The 11,713-nt window shown below is 41.5% G+C and overlaps 1 long non-coding RNA gene across 2 annotated transcripts in view; it reads right to left on the bottom strand.

The window, feature by feature from the left end:
* Positions 1–5,999: 5,999 nt before the first annotated feature.
* Positions 6,000–11,713, bottom strand: part of LOC116660452 — a 109,418-nt gene continuing 103,704 nt past the window's right edge. For both annotated transcript variants that reach the window (XR_004315984.1, XR_004315982.1), the window contains exon 5: positions 6,000–6,146. This is a non-coding gene — a long non-coding RNA (uncharacterized LOC116660452). The remainder of the gene's footprint in view (positions 6,147–11,713) is intronic.

The following is an 11,713-nucleotide window of genomic DNA, read 5'->3' as shown; positions in this document are numbered from 1 at the left end:
AAGTTCCCTCCACGAAGTACCAGGACATGAGCAGGAATGGTGGCAGTGGTGCAGGATAAAAAGTACAACTATGGAAGAGATTATAATGTATGAACGGTCAGGGATTGTTGACCAATGGAAGACCAAGGTGAGGGAGCAGCAAACATGACTTCACAGCTTTAAGCCTGCATCACTGGGAAAATCTGTAATAGTAGTAGGGAATCAGGAAGGGAGCTGGTTTTAGGAAGAATTCCTTTAGTTCAAGTTTAGATGTTGAGGTTGAGGTAGAGGCAGAAGGACGTGCAATGGAAGTGTACAGGAGGCAGATAACACACAGCCCACAAGATTCTGGACGTTAAGACTCACACTGCCTCTGGTGCTGCTTCCCAGGAGACAGTGGAGAGAGGCAAGTCATTCTGTACATACTCTGTACTCGGTACAAGTGAAGCCTGAAAACTTCTCAAGATTAGTAATGATAGCCCCCAAATCAAGAAGTGAACATTCCATGGCAAGTAGGATGAAACACCCAGAAGTATATCCCGAAACCTGGGAGAAGAGAATCCAGGCTGGATAACAGCTGAGTCAATCCCCACGACTACATTAAGTGTTGTCGCCCATTTCTGAGTGAGAAAGAACTAGAGAGCATTCAGAATCATGCATGTGTTTGTAGTCAAGATACTTGTTTAGTAAACTTTAGGCGTAGTTCTCTTTCTAAAGGGTGCTGTCATGCCGACAGATCCTCTGTCAGGTCCTCGAGTCACAGATCTTTTCTATAAATTGTTATCGATCGATATCTAATCTGGGTAGACAGGAACTAACCAACACAGTAGAGATGCTGTGCCAGAACTGAAAAAATCAGCACAGACTTTTCAGAATGCTTCCTTTGCAAGGCCTATTTTGGTCTGATCACGCCTGTTGCTACAAGCTGAAGCTGTCTGAAGCTTGGGTTGAGTAAACAGTGATCTTCATGTGTCCAGTCACTCAGCTTGAAGTTGAGAGGATTTGATTTTCAGAGGGAGAGAGAATAAATGTGTTTATCAAAATTTCTGCATAGAGTAGGAGTACCTTTTGTCTTAGAAAAAGTTATTAACAAGAAAAAACCCAGAAAAGTAAAATATTCTTTAAAAAATCCTTTTGAAGGAGTTAGAACAAGGTGAAAAAATTGTCCTTCTAATAGTATAGTTTTGAGTATTTGACCTTCTTTCCAGGGTTTTCATCATTTCAGACTTTATCTGCACACTGGGTTGCTAGGGCAACCAAGAAACACACAGTAGGACTCAAACACTTAAACTAACTTTATGAATGCCAGCTACCAGACTCTTTTACCTTGTATTTTATAAAGCCCAGAGCCCAGCATTCACATTCCACTTGGATTTATACTTTGAACAGTGTTTTCACTTTATAGATAAGGATGGTTATGAATGTACACTAGACATAACCATATATGGAGTTCTAAGATGCACTGCTTATGTAAAGATGTAAGATGCATGTATCCATGTATGGGGAAGAAAGTGTAAGTGTGCCTGTTTTAAAAATGTAAATAGGGCAACAGCTACCAAAGGGAAAAAAATCTCAAAGAACAAATAATAACAAACAACCTTGATTATGTATATATGAATTAAAATTAAAGGCTAATTTTCTGGACATGTAAAACAGTTTAACTGATACTGAAAATGCCATTGTTTGTGCCCTGGCACCTTCTACAGGGTGAGTCTTTGTCAGTGAGGGGCATGGGGAAGGAGGGACAGCTAGGGAAGAGGGCGTGGACGTGAGGAATAACTGTGACAGTGGTTGATCAGGAGACCGTGCGGGACTGGAGGACACCAATGCTGGAAAGCAGATTCCAGGTAACCACTTGAGGTAATCAGTCGGAATGGAGCATTTCAACTCTACAAACATGCTTTGGTGAACAATACAATCAAACTCCTGCCTTCACCTTTTCAACTTGTAGACTGGGCACAACCGAAAAATTGAGATCTTGTCCTTTGTCCCTGACAAAAATGCTTAAAAATTCTCCAGGCCACACCTTGAGTCCTATTAGCGGGCCAGGCTGTTTTGGCCCTTCCTGCTCTGGTGTCTGCTGTCGCCTGACTGAGAGGCTTCTCCAGGCCTCCTGCCCGCTGCGCCCAAACCCTTTGCCAGGTGGGTCTCTGACTCAGAGATTGGAGCTTGTCAGCCTACAGGACCTTCCTGATCCTCTACCATCTGGCCTTTGCCTCCCCTCTCAGCACTCCCCCATCCCTCTTCCTAGGTGCAGGCCCAGTCCTGGCTCCTAAGTCTTTCCATATTGAATCATGAAAATGAAATCTCCAGGAATACAAGTTTGTGGACGCTGTATGCTTGGTCAAAGCAGAATGTGCCTGTGAAGTTCACTGCCACTTAATCAGTGCCCAGCAGTGCCCACACATGCTTGGCACAGAACACACATACACAAAAGAACAAAATATTAAAATAATTGATAATGTATTATCTATTCTATGCAGGAAACTTAGATTTTTAAAATGGATTGAAACAAAAAGATGTTTCTGCTTAATCATCAGTTTATCACATAATTTTAAAAATAAAAAAGTATATCTATTTACAGTTAATTGAGATTTAAATCCTAAGTATTTCACCCTGGCCTCCTCAATGTCCCCCAGCCACACTAAGTAGCCTCCCATTTTTAAGGCCTTTGTATTTGCTATTCCCTCTGCCTGGAATTTTCTTCCCTCAGTTACTGTACAGCTCATGTGTTTTGGAATGTTATTCCCTCTGTTACTGTATGGCTCATGTGTTCTGGAATGTTCTTTTCTCAGTTTTCCTACATGGCTCAGGTGTTTGCTTCCTCCATGTCTCTGCTCAAATGTCACCACAGCTGGGAGGCCGCTTCCTGACTCCCGAGCTAAAATAACAACACTCCATCACTCTCTTGACCCTTTGCCTTGCTTCCTTTTCTCCCTACCTGACACATCCTGCATTTATGGGTCCACTTCTGTCTCCTGTCACCGGAATGTGTAACCTTCCCTGGGAACACGTTTCTTTTCTTCAATAATGTATCCTCACCCTCTAGAATGGTGCCTGGTATAAGGCAGTGCTCAGCAACCATTTCAATGAATGAGTGACTGAAGGTAGAAATTTAAATATGCATTTTAAAATCTCATGCTTAAAACTACATTCTTGATCTGTACTTCATTTCAATGGAGTAACTGTTATTGTTGGACTGCAGAAATTATGAAAGAAAATAGCCTATTGCATTTAATCTTATTGTGTTTAACTACAGACTAAGCTTATGTTTGTAAACACTGTGACATGGGGGTACATTTTCCTCATTTTTATTTACCCTTTTGACCATCATTAACCTATTCTAAAATATGTTACTGCTTACTCAGTAATATTTTATCTACAGGCTAAATAGGACAGAACATCTGCATCCTAGATATACATAATGAAGTGTAAAAGGACAGAGCCAGGCTAGGTACAGCAAAAGCAGACCTCTTCACGCACATTCATGTTTAATCTTTAAATGGGTCCTGATAGCCAAAGTGCAATTATGAATTAATGCTTTGAAAACTACTCACTACTCAACTGTGGATAATTCTATTGAAAAAACTTTTCTCGTGTACAATGGGAAGTTTCCAGATAACACCGTGGGAAAATAGACATCAAATGCAGACATCTGTCATGATACCATATTTTAGACACCGGATCCTAAACTTGGGCTTCCCTACTAAGTCAGAGCACCCAGAAAAGTATATATACACTTGTCATCACAATGGATATAAAAGAATTATAAATAAAGGTTGGAATAATTGAGGGAGGGTGGGGGCAGGGCAGGGACAAACAGTGGCGATCCAGAATGTCCAGAGAAAATTGTGTGAGTGTTGAACAGTGGCTGGGTCCTTAGATTGTTTTTTAAGCCTCCCAAGCAAGATTTAAACATTATTCTTTAGTTATTGAAACAGAAGGCAGATCTCTTGCTGTTCTACTCAAGTATGAACTGTTACTAAAGCTTCACAGTGAAGCCCAAGGCCCCTCCCTCTCTCACCAGAAGCTAGACTGAAGGGATAGGCTCTCTGGTCGGAAGTCAGAAAACCACTCCCCGGGCCTTAGGAAAGCTACTCAATGTCTCTGAGCCTCAGCTTTCTCACCTTTTAAATAGAGATGATAATAATGTATGTCATAGGCCATTGTAAATATTAAATGAGGTAAAGTGCTACAGTGGAGACGTGATTTAGTAAGCACTCAGTGAATTAATATTAATGATTACTTCTTCCACATTCTTCTAGCACCCCCACTTTTTCTCTCTGCTAAATTTCCTTTTCCTTTGTTTTTCACAGAGCCAAATTGTAAATATTACTTACAAATATTTATTAAGCATCAATTACCATTAAACAATAGTTCCGCAGAGTCAATACATTGTGAGGATTTGCTAAGCAATTATCAGAAGCAACGAGCTGGGAAAGACTGAGTACTGGGTCCCTGCCCCGTGGGTACACAATCACACGGGGTGCCATGCCAATTGTTATTCCATAGCTTGGAGCAACAGTGCTGTTGAATTGCTGATGATGGCTGGCTGACCTTGACTGAAAGTAAAGGCTGCAGTGGCTGGATCTTCAGGAAGAATATCCCCTTTTGGGAGGAAGAGGCTCCTGAGTAAGTGCTTCGTGGGAGGAGGGGTGGGTGGGGGCTCATCTCCCTGCCTCCTAGAGTCCCCAGCCCAGGGGAACGGCTCTGTGCACTCTGCGGCAAGGACCCTCAGGGCTATTTCTGAGACGTGGCCAAATCTAGAAAAAGGCTGCGTCCCACCAGAGACATTTGGCTCAATTACAGCCGTCAGGGAGCTGTGGAAGCCGTTTCATGGAGCTCCCTTTGCTCTTTCCCTGCTCACACCTTTGTCCCACCTGATCTGCTCCCCACCCCATACCACACCCTGCACTCTCAGCCTCCAAGCTTCTACTTCTGCCATTCTGAAATGTTTACAATTTCCTGAAGGAGCTTTGTTTCCTCTCTTTCATTTATTAAAGGCAGAGCTGCTTCCTCTGCCTTTAATATTCTTCTTGGCCCATCTTCTATTTGTCCTCAAGACCCGGCCCAGGTGGCACCTCTGGGCAGTCTCCCTTCATCCCCATCCTACAAGGTGCCCCTCAGTGCCTTCCTAGGGTTTCAGGGTTTGCAGCCATCGTGGCCCTTAGCAGTCAGTGTGTAGCTGCTCTGACTGCCCACTCCTCTGGAAGTGTTTTGAGAGTAGAGGACCAGGTTTGTTTGCTTAATCTCTGTGTCCCTGACACACAGCACCATGCCTGATGCTCAGAAAGTACTTGCTCAGTAATGTTAGTGGAAGAAATGAGTTAGAATCTCCACTACATTTCTCCCTACATACTCCATCTGCAAGTGAGCTGCTGTCTGTTCTCCCTAAATAGTTCAACAAATTTGCGCTGGAAGAGTGTACACTTTCACCTGTCTCCTTGGGTGTTGGAAAGATTAACGTCTATTTGGCAATGAAAGTTTTGTAAGAAGCCTTGGTGGAAAGAAATCATGCATATTTTAAAATTCCAACACGACGCTTCTCTGTGGTGACTGCCACACCACGCCTGTGCTCCCCTAATACAGCACACAGATGCCTCAAACTACTTAGGAAAGTAGTGCAATTTTTTAAATGACTAGAAGTGACCCTCTATTACCCCACATTCTTGTCAGGTGAAATAAAAGAGATATTGTGAACAAGCAAACAAAACAAAACAAAAACAACCTCTGATTTGATTCATGTACTTTCTATCCTCCAACTGGGGAGAAACAACTGTTATTTTGTTTTTTTTTAATAGTGTGGACTGCCAAATGTTTATTTTTTCTTTCCTGAGATAATGTGCCCAGACATCACATGCTACATTTCCAGCGATTACAGAAATGAATCCAAAAAAAGAATATTCACTGGGCATCAGTGGCTGTTCCACATGGCTTGAGAGACCAAAAGGGAGGTCCTTGCTGAGTAACAGTGAGGGTTTATTGCACACAAAACACTGCCCCCCAGACACCTAGCACTACTGGGTCCCTTAGTTCTCTTTAAAATAAACTCTTCCACCTACCTTTGCTTCAGGGCGCCCTTCGTACTGATGCCTCTGCTTCCCTGAATGACAATGGGTAGAACTGGGGGATTCCAACTCCACCCTACGTTCCAACAATATCACCACCTAGAATTTGTTAAATAAATGGAGAAAAAAGGATTTAAGTGCTTGAATTTTCTGGGAAAACTTAAAAGATGAGCACAAAAATATGCAATGAAAATAGAATCGCTGAAATGCTTCTTGTATCCCTGAGACACCTCCAAGAAAATGCCCTAAAAACGTCACCATTAAGAGATACAACATTGTCACTATCAACGAAGAACGTTTACAACAAATTTCTAAAGCATAAGGAGAACTTTGACCAGCTAAGAGGTGTTGGGATTGTTGTGAAAAAAAAAAGAGCTTTGTAGTAACAGATCAGGTTATAACTCTGTTCCCTCACTTAGCAGCTGTGTAACTCGGGCAAATTACTTAACTCTGTGAAGCCTGTCTTATCTGTCTCTAATTTGGATTCCTGGCTATCTCATAAATTTACTGTTAATTCATTTGCATAATTAATAAGTATTTATTTATTGAGCTATTACTAGAAACCAGACACCATGCTGCGTGCTAGAGATTCAACAATAGGATGTTTAACACAGTGCTTTCCCTGAAGGCTTCACTGTCTAGGAGCAGGAATAGTTGAATAAATAAAATAACTGCAATACAGTGTGACACCTGCCTTAATACCGGTAAGTTCAAGGTGGTATAAAGGAGAACGCGATCAGTCCATGTGGGAAAATCAAGGAAGGCTTTGAAGAAGAGATGAAGTTTAAATATTGTCTAATGTTTAACAGATGAGCAGAGGTCGGGAATAGAAGGACACTGAATGCAAACATAAAAGAATGCTTAATGGTATGATGTGAAAAACTTAGAAACTTTAGGTGTTCAGGAAACATCAACAGCTCAGCATGTTGATGTATTTAAGAATTAGAAGAGGACTGGTGGCCATATGGATGAGAAGGCTTAGCAAAGGGAAGGAGGACATCCAGGCTTCTGTACTGGGTGACTCAATTGAGGTTGATGTCTTACTGAGGGACCTAAGAGGGGGGACATTACTCAAAGGGATGATGAAGAGGCAACTTTGGGACAAGATGACTGTGAGGGTTCTGTGAAACGTCTAGGTGAAGTGTCTTCTAAGCAGTGTCATGTACTGGTCTGGAGCTCAGAAGAGAGAACCGACCTGGAAGGTCAGGTTCAGAACCCAGAGCCTCACATGTAAGACCAGATGACCACACAGACTGGCCTCGAGGCAAATGAGGAAGTGTGAGGTGTAGGGGTGGTGTCCAAGGGGGAATTCGTGGTGCAGTTTGGAGTCTTGTGGGGAGGAGTGGTATGTCTGTTAGAGAAAAGTTGCCATCAAGTAAAATCTGTCAAAACCCCCAAAATACTGTCAGAATTATTCAAGTTGTTTGCTTTCATTTCTTGAACATTTTGAATGAATATACAGACCATAGCAACACCTCTTAAAACTCTGGTCTCTTTCCAATTTACTTCCCTCTTGTCACAAACTGCTCTTCCAACCCTCATACATGTCCTGAAAAGCCTTCCCATCCCAGCCCCACATCTCCGGGTCCTATCTCTCTCCTACTTCCTCCTTATTCTACATCACAAAATCCTCAAAGATGAGTCTGGTAAGGCAAGAAGGGGTTTCTCTGGAGGGTTAGGGAGAAGAAATGAAACCTGCAAAGTCAGGATCCTTTTAGAGGCCAGGAGGAGGGGAAAGGTTGGAAGGACTCATGCATTAATAATTTTGTTCTTGTTACAGTAGACTCAAAAACCAGGCTGATCATCTAAATAAGTCATGCATGCAGAGAGGCTTAGCAGAGTAGGGATCCTGTTCCAGGGAGTGGGATGAAGGTTCTAAGCAGTGGGTGAAAGGTGTTGCCTAGAAAAATAAATACCCTGGGCTACACGGCTGCAGCAACTCGTATAGGGTCTATTCGTCTCTGTCTCCGGGAGAAAGGAGCCATTAAAGGTCCTGGTGAGGTCTGGATATCATTGCAAGAAGGTACAGAATGAGAAGAAAACAAGAGTCAGGACAGAAGCTTCGGGGGCAGGACAAAGGAGAAAGTCAATGAAGGATTCTGATGAGAATCTGTCAGGAGGCGGGGAGAATGAGGAGTGTGTGGCGTTCTGGAAATTAGGAAGTGGTTTTTTTTAAAGAGACAGTGTCAAATGTCTCATAATCATCAAGTTGGATGAGGAATGGAAAATATTAATTGGATTTAGCAATTGGAAGGTCACTGGTAATCTTAGCAAACGTATCTTTAGTGAAATGGTGGAAGCAAAAGGCAAATTGCAGTGTGTTCACAGAGAGGGAAAGACATGAGGACAGCTGTCCTAGGAAGCCTGTCTGAGGATAGGAGGCAAGACAATAACTAGACGAGTTTGTCCCCTTCCTGTCTCCCTTCCCCTTCCCTCCTCTCTCCTTCGTCTTCCCTTCCTTACTGCCTGATGGGCAAGACTTGAACTTCTTTAAAGGTTCTTGGGTAGGATCTTGTGAAAGAGTCTAAAACTCCAGAAAGGAAATGATAGAGAATGGGGGGGGGGGGGCGGTGTCTGATTCACCTGGAATAAGAGAAGAAAGAACACCCCTTCTTTCTGAGAGTGGAGGAAGGAAGTAAAGAAAGTGGCAGATATAGGAAGGTTTTAGTGGGAAAGCAGGAGCTGATCAACCAAGAAGTTGAGGGGAATACTGTCTGCTCGCTTTCAAGCTTTCTGCAAGGGATTGGCAAAGTCACCTGCTGAGAGCAACATAAGGAGGCAAGGGTGGGTAGAGGTACACAGCAGGAGGTCTGGAATGGCGACAGATTATACTCCATTAAAAGTTATAAGATAATGGCTACAATTCCCTGTGCTATACAATATATTCTTGTTGCTTATCTATTTTATACATAATAATTTGTATCTCTTAATCTCATACCCTAATTTGCCCCTCCTCACTTCCCTCTCCCCTTTGGTAACTACTAGTTTCCTATATCGGTAAGTCTGTTTTTGTTTTGTACATACATTTATTTGTATTATTTTTTAGATTCTAGTTATAAGTGATATCATAGAGTATTTGTCTTTCTTGGTCTGACTTATTTCACTAAGCATAATATTCTCTAGGTCCATCCACGTTGCTGCAAATGGCAGAATTTCCTTCCTATTTGATGACTGAATAATATATATACATATACATATAAATATATATGCCACATCTTCTTTATCCATTTGTTTGTTGATGGGTATTTGGTTGCTTCCGTATCTTGGCTACTGTAAATAATGCTGCCATGAACATTGGGGTGCATGTATCTTTTTGAATTAGTGTTTTTGTTTTCTTTGGAGTGGAACAGTTGGATCATATGGTAGTTTTATTTTTATTTTTTTGAAGAACCTCCACACTGTTTACCATAGTGGCTGTACCATTTGCATCCCCACCAACAGTGTACAAGGGTTCCCTTTTCTCCACATCCTCGCTAACAGTTGTTCTTTATAGATTTTCTGATGACAGCCATTCTGACAGGTGTGAAGTGATATCTCATGGATGTTTTGATTTGCATTTCTCTAATAAACATATCTCCTAATGTATGTCTCCTACTGGTTTTGTTTCTCAAAAGGAGCCCTGACTGCTACAGTCTCTCCTTCAGATGGGCTGTAAAGATTGAATGAAGTAATGTATTACTGTGTAAGAAACACCTGACACAACGCCTTACAAGGTTTGAAAAATGGTAGTTACCTAATATAATGACTTGGGAAACACAGAGTTGAACTTACATCTAGTTGATTCCCAGTTGGACTCTTCACCAAATAACCTGGTCAACAACAGTAGTTACTGGCCTGGGCTCTATCACTGCAGCGTGACCTCGAGCAAGGCACAGCTTCTAAGGGCCCTGGTCTCCTTTCTGTAAAATGAGGGCTTGTGCACCAATGAGTCTGGTATAAACTCTTTCAGCTGTGATGTTCTCTGGGGTAGTTTTGACCTAATGTATTAGATTTTTCTTAGGCTTGCTCTAGTTCCTCCAGCCACCAGACATGCCCTATTTCACTACTGTTACATTCAAGGCTCTTTCTACACAAATGACCCTCTAATTACTGGGTGGTTTATGGCCCGAGAATGCAAACTAAGTTTAATACTAACCTGAGCAAAGTATTTCTGCTATTTTAGTCAGTGATTATAGAGCTCCTGCTTACCCCAGAATACAGGCCACTGGGGATGTAAAAAGGCATTGAATCTGATCCCTGCCCTCAAGGAGCCTAGGGAGACATCTAAAAATCAGATAATACTATGAGGCAGCATATAGTCAAATCTAAGCACTATAGGAGTTGAAAGAAAGGGGGCCATAAGATCACCCTGAGCTGGAATGATCAGAAAGGCTTAATACAAGAGGCACACGGATTTAGACAGATAAAAGTCTATGTAAGAGATGAGAAAGAAGTTAAATCTGCTCTTGCTGTGTGTCATGTATTCCAAGACTGAATGTGTGAGATTTGGGAAGCTCTTTATATGCTTGCCTTTGTCAGCACAGATGACAGAGCTTCAGGCTTTCTCTCCTCTTCTCCCTGGCATGTCCTGTACAAGGATGAATGCGCAGCAGGCGCACCACCCTGCACACATTTACACATGGATACCTGCACGTACCATGGAAACCCCCATCATCCACATTTTGGGGGACCCCTATACAGGAGTTTAAGTTCTATTAAGGTGGGGGTCCATGCTTCTCTTGTCTGCATAAATATTTATGGTCTAAATCAATAAAATCATTGTTTTCCAGAATATGCGGGACATAAAGAGAAAGTTTTCCATCTGAAACTTTCAATGGCATTAAAACTCTAAAAATAGTCATTCTTATACTTTGGAATTTCTTTGATTTTCAATGTCAGCCCAATCTGACTCCCTGCTCCCACTCTCTGCAAAATGTTGCTTAAGCTCAACTGGCAGGGCTTCTTATCCAAAGAGCCATTGACAGAACTACTGCCAAAAACTTGCTGGAGCTGAACAAAAAAACCAGTAGGTGTGCATAGAAGAAAAGTTATGCTTGAATGACAAAGCAAACACCAAAAGAATTAATTTTACAAGCTCACCTTTAAGATCAGATAAAGGCAACTTGACTTTTTAAAGACAATATTCATTTTTATCAGTTTAATAAACAGCTCTTAGCAACACTGATAACCATCTTTAATGAGTGGATACAAAGAAGCCTTATTAACAGTTAAATTTAAATTGTTCACTAATCTTACTTCAGTTTCTTTCATGATGATCTTTTGCTAAATGAGTCTAAAAAAATACTTGGTGATGTGTGTAAACAAGTCAGAAATTCTCAAGACTGTGGTCTAATGAAAGCAAATAAACAGGGTTTACAAAATAATTCAGAATACTGAAAGAGGCAGTGTTTGGATGTAAATATAGATTTCTACAAACAAGATGTTAATAATTGTAAGTCAATATTCATAAAGATTGCTATAAAGATTGGAAGTGGAAAAAATATCCTCTGGATTCAGAAATGTCTCCTAGTCACCTGCAAAATAATTCTGTCTGTGGGTTATTAACATTTATATTCCAACAGATTTTTGCAAATGTCTATTGGACTCCAACTATGTGCAATGAATAGTTCTCAAAACATACTGCATCCAATCAATGCAATCAGTCATTACCTTTTACCAAGGGCTAG

Source organism: Camelus ferus, chromosome 29 (genome assembly GCF_009834535.1).
Source record: "Camelus ferus isolate YT-003-E chromosome 29, BCGSAC_Cfer_1.0, whole genome shotgun sequence".
Lineage (NCBI taxonomy): Eukaryota > Metazoa > Chordata > Mammalia > Artiodactyla > Camelidae > Camelus > Camelus ferus.
This window is presented reverse-complemented; position numbering and strand designations above follow the sequence as displayed.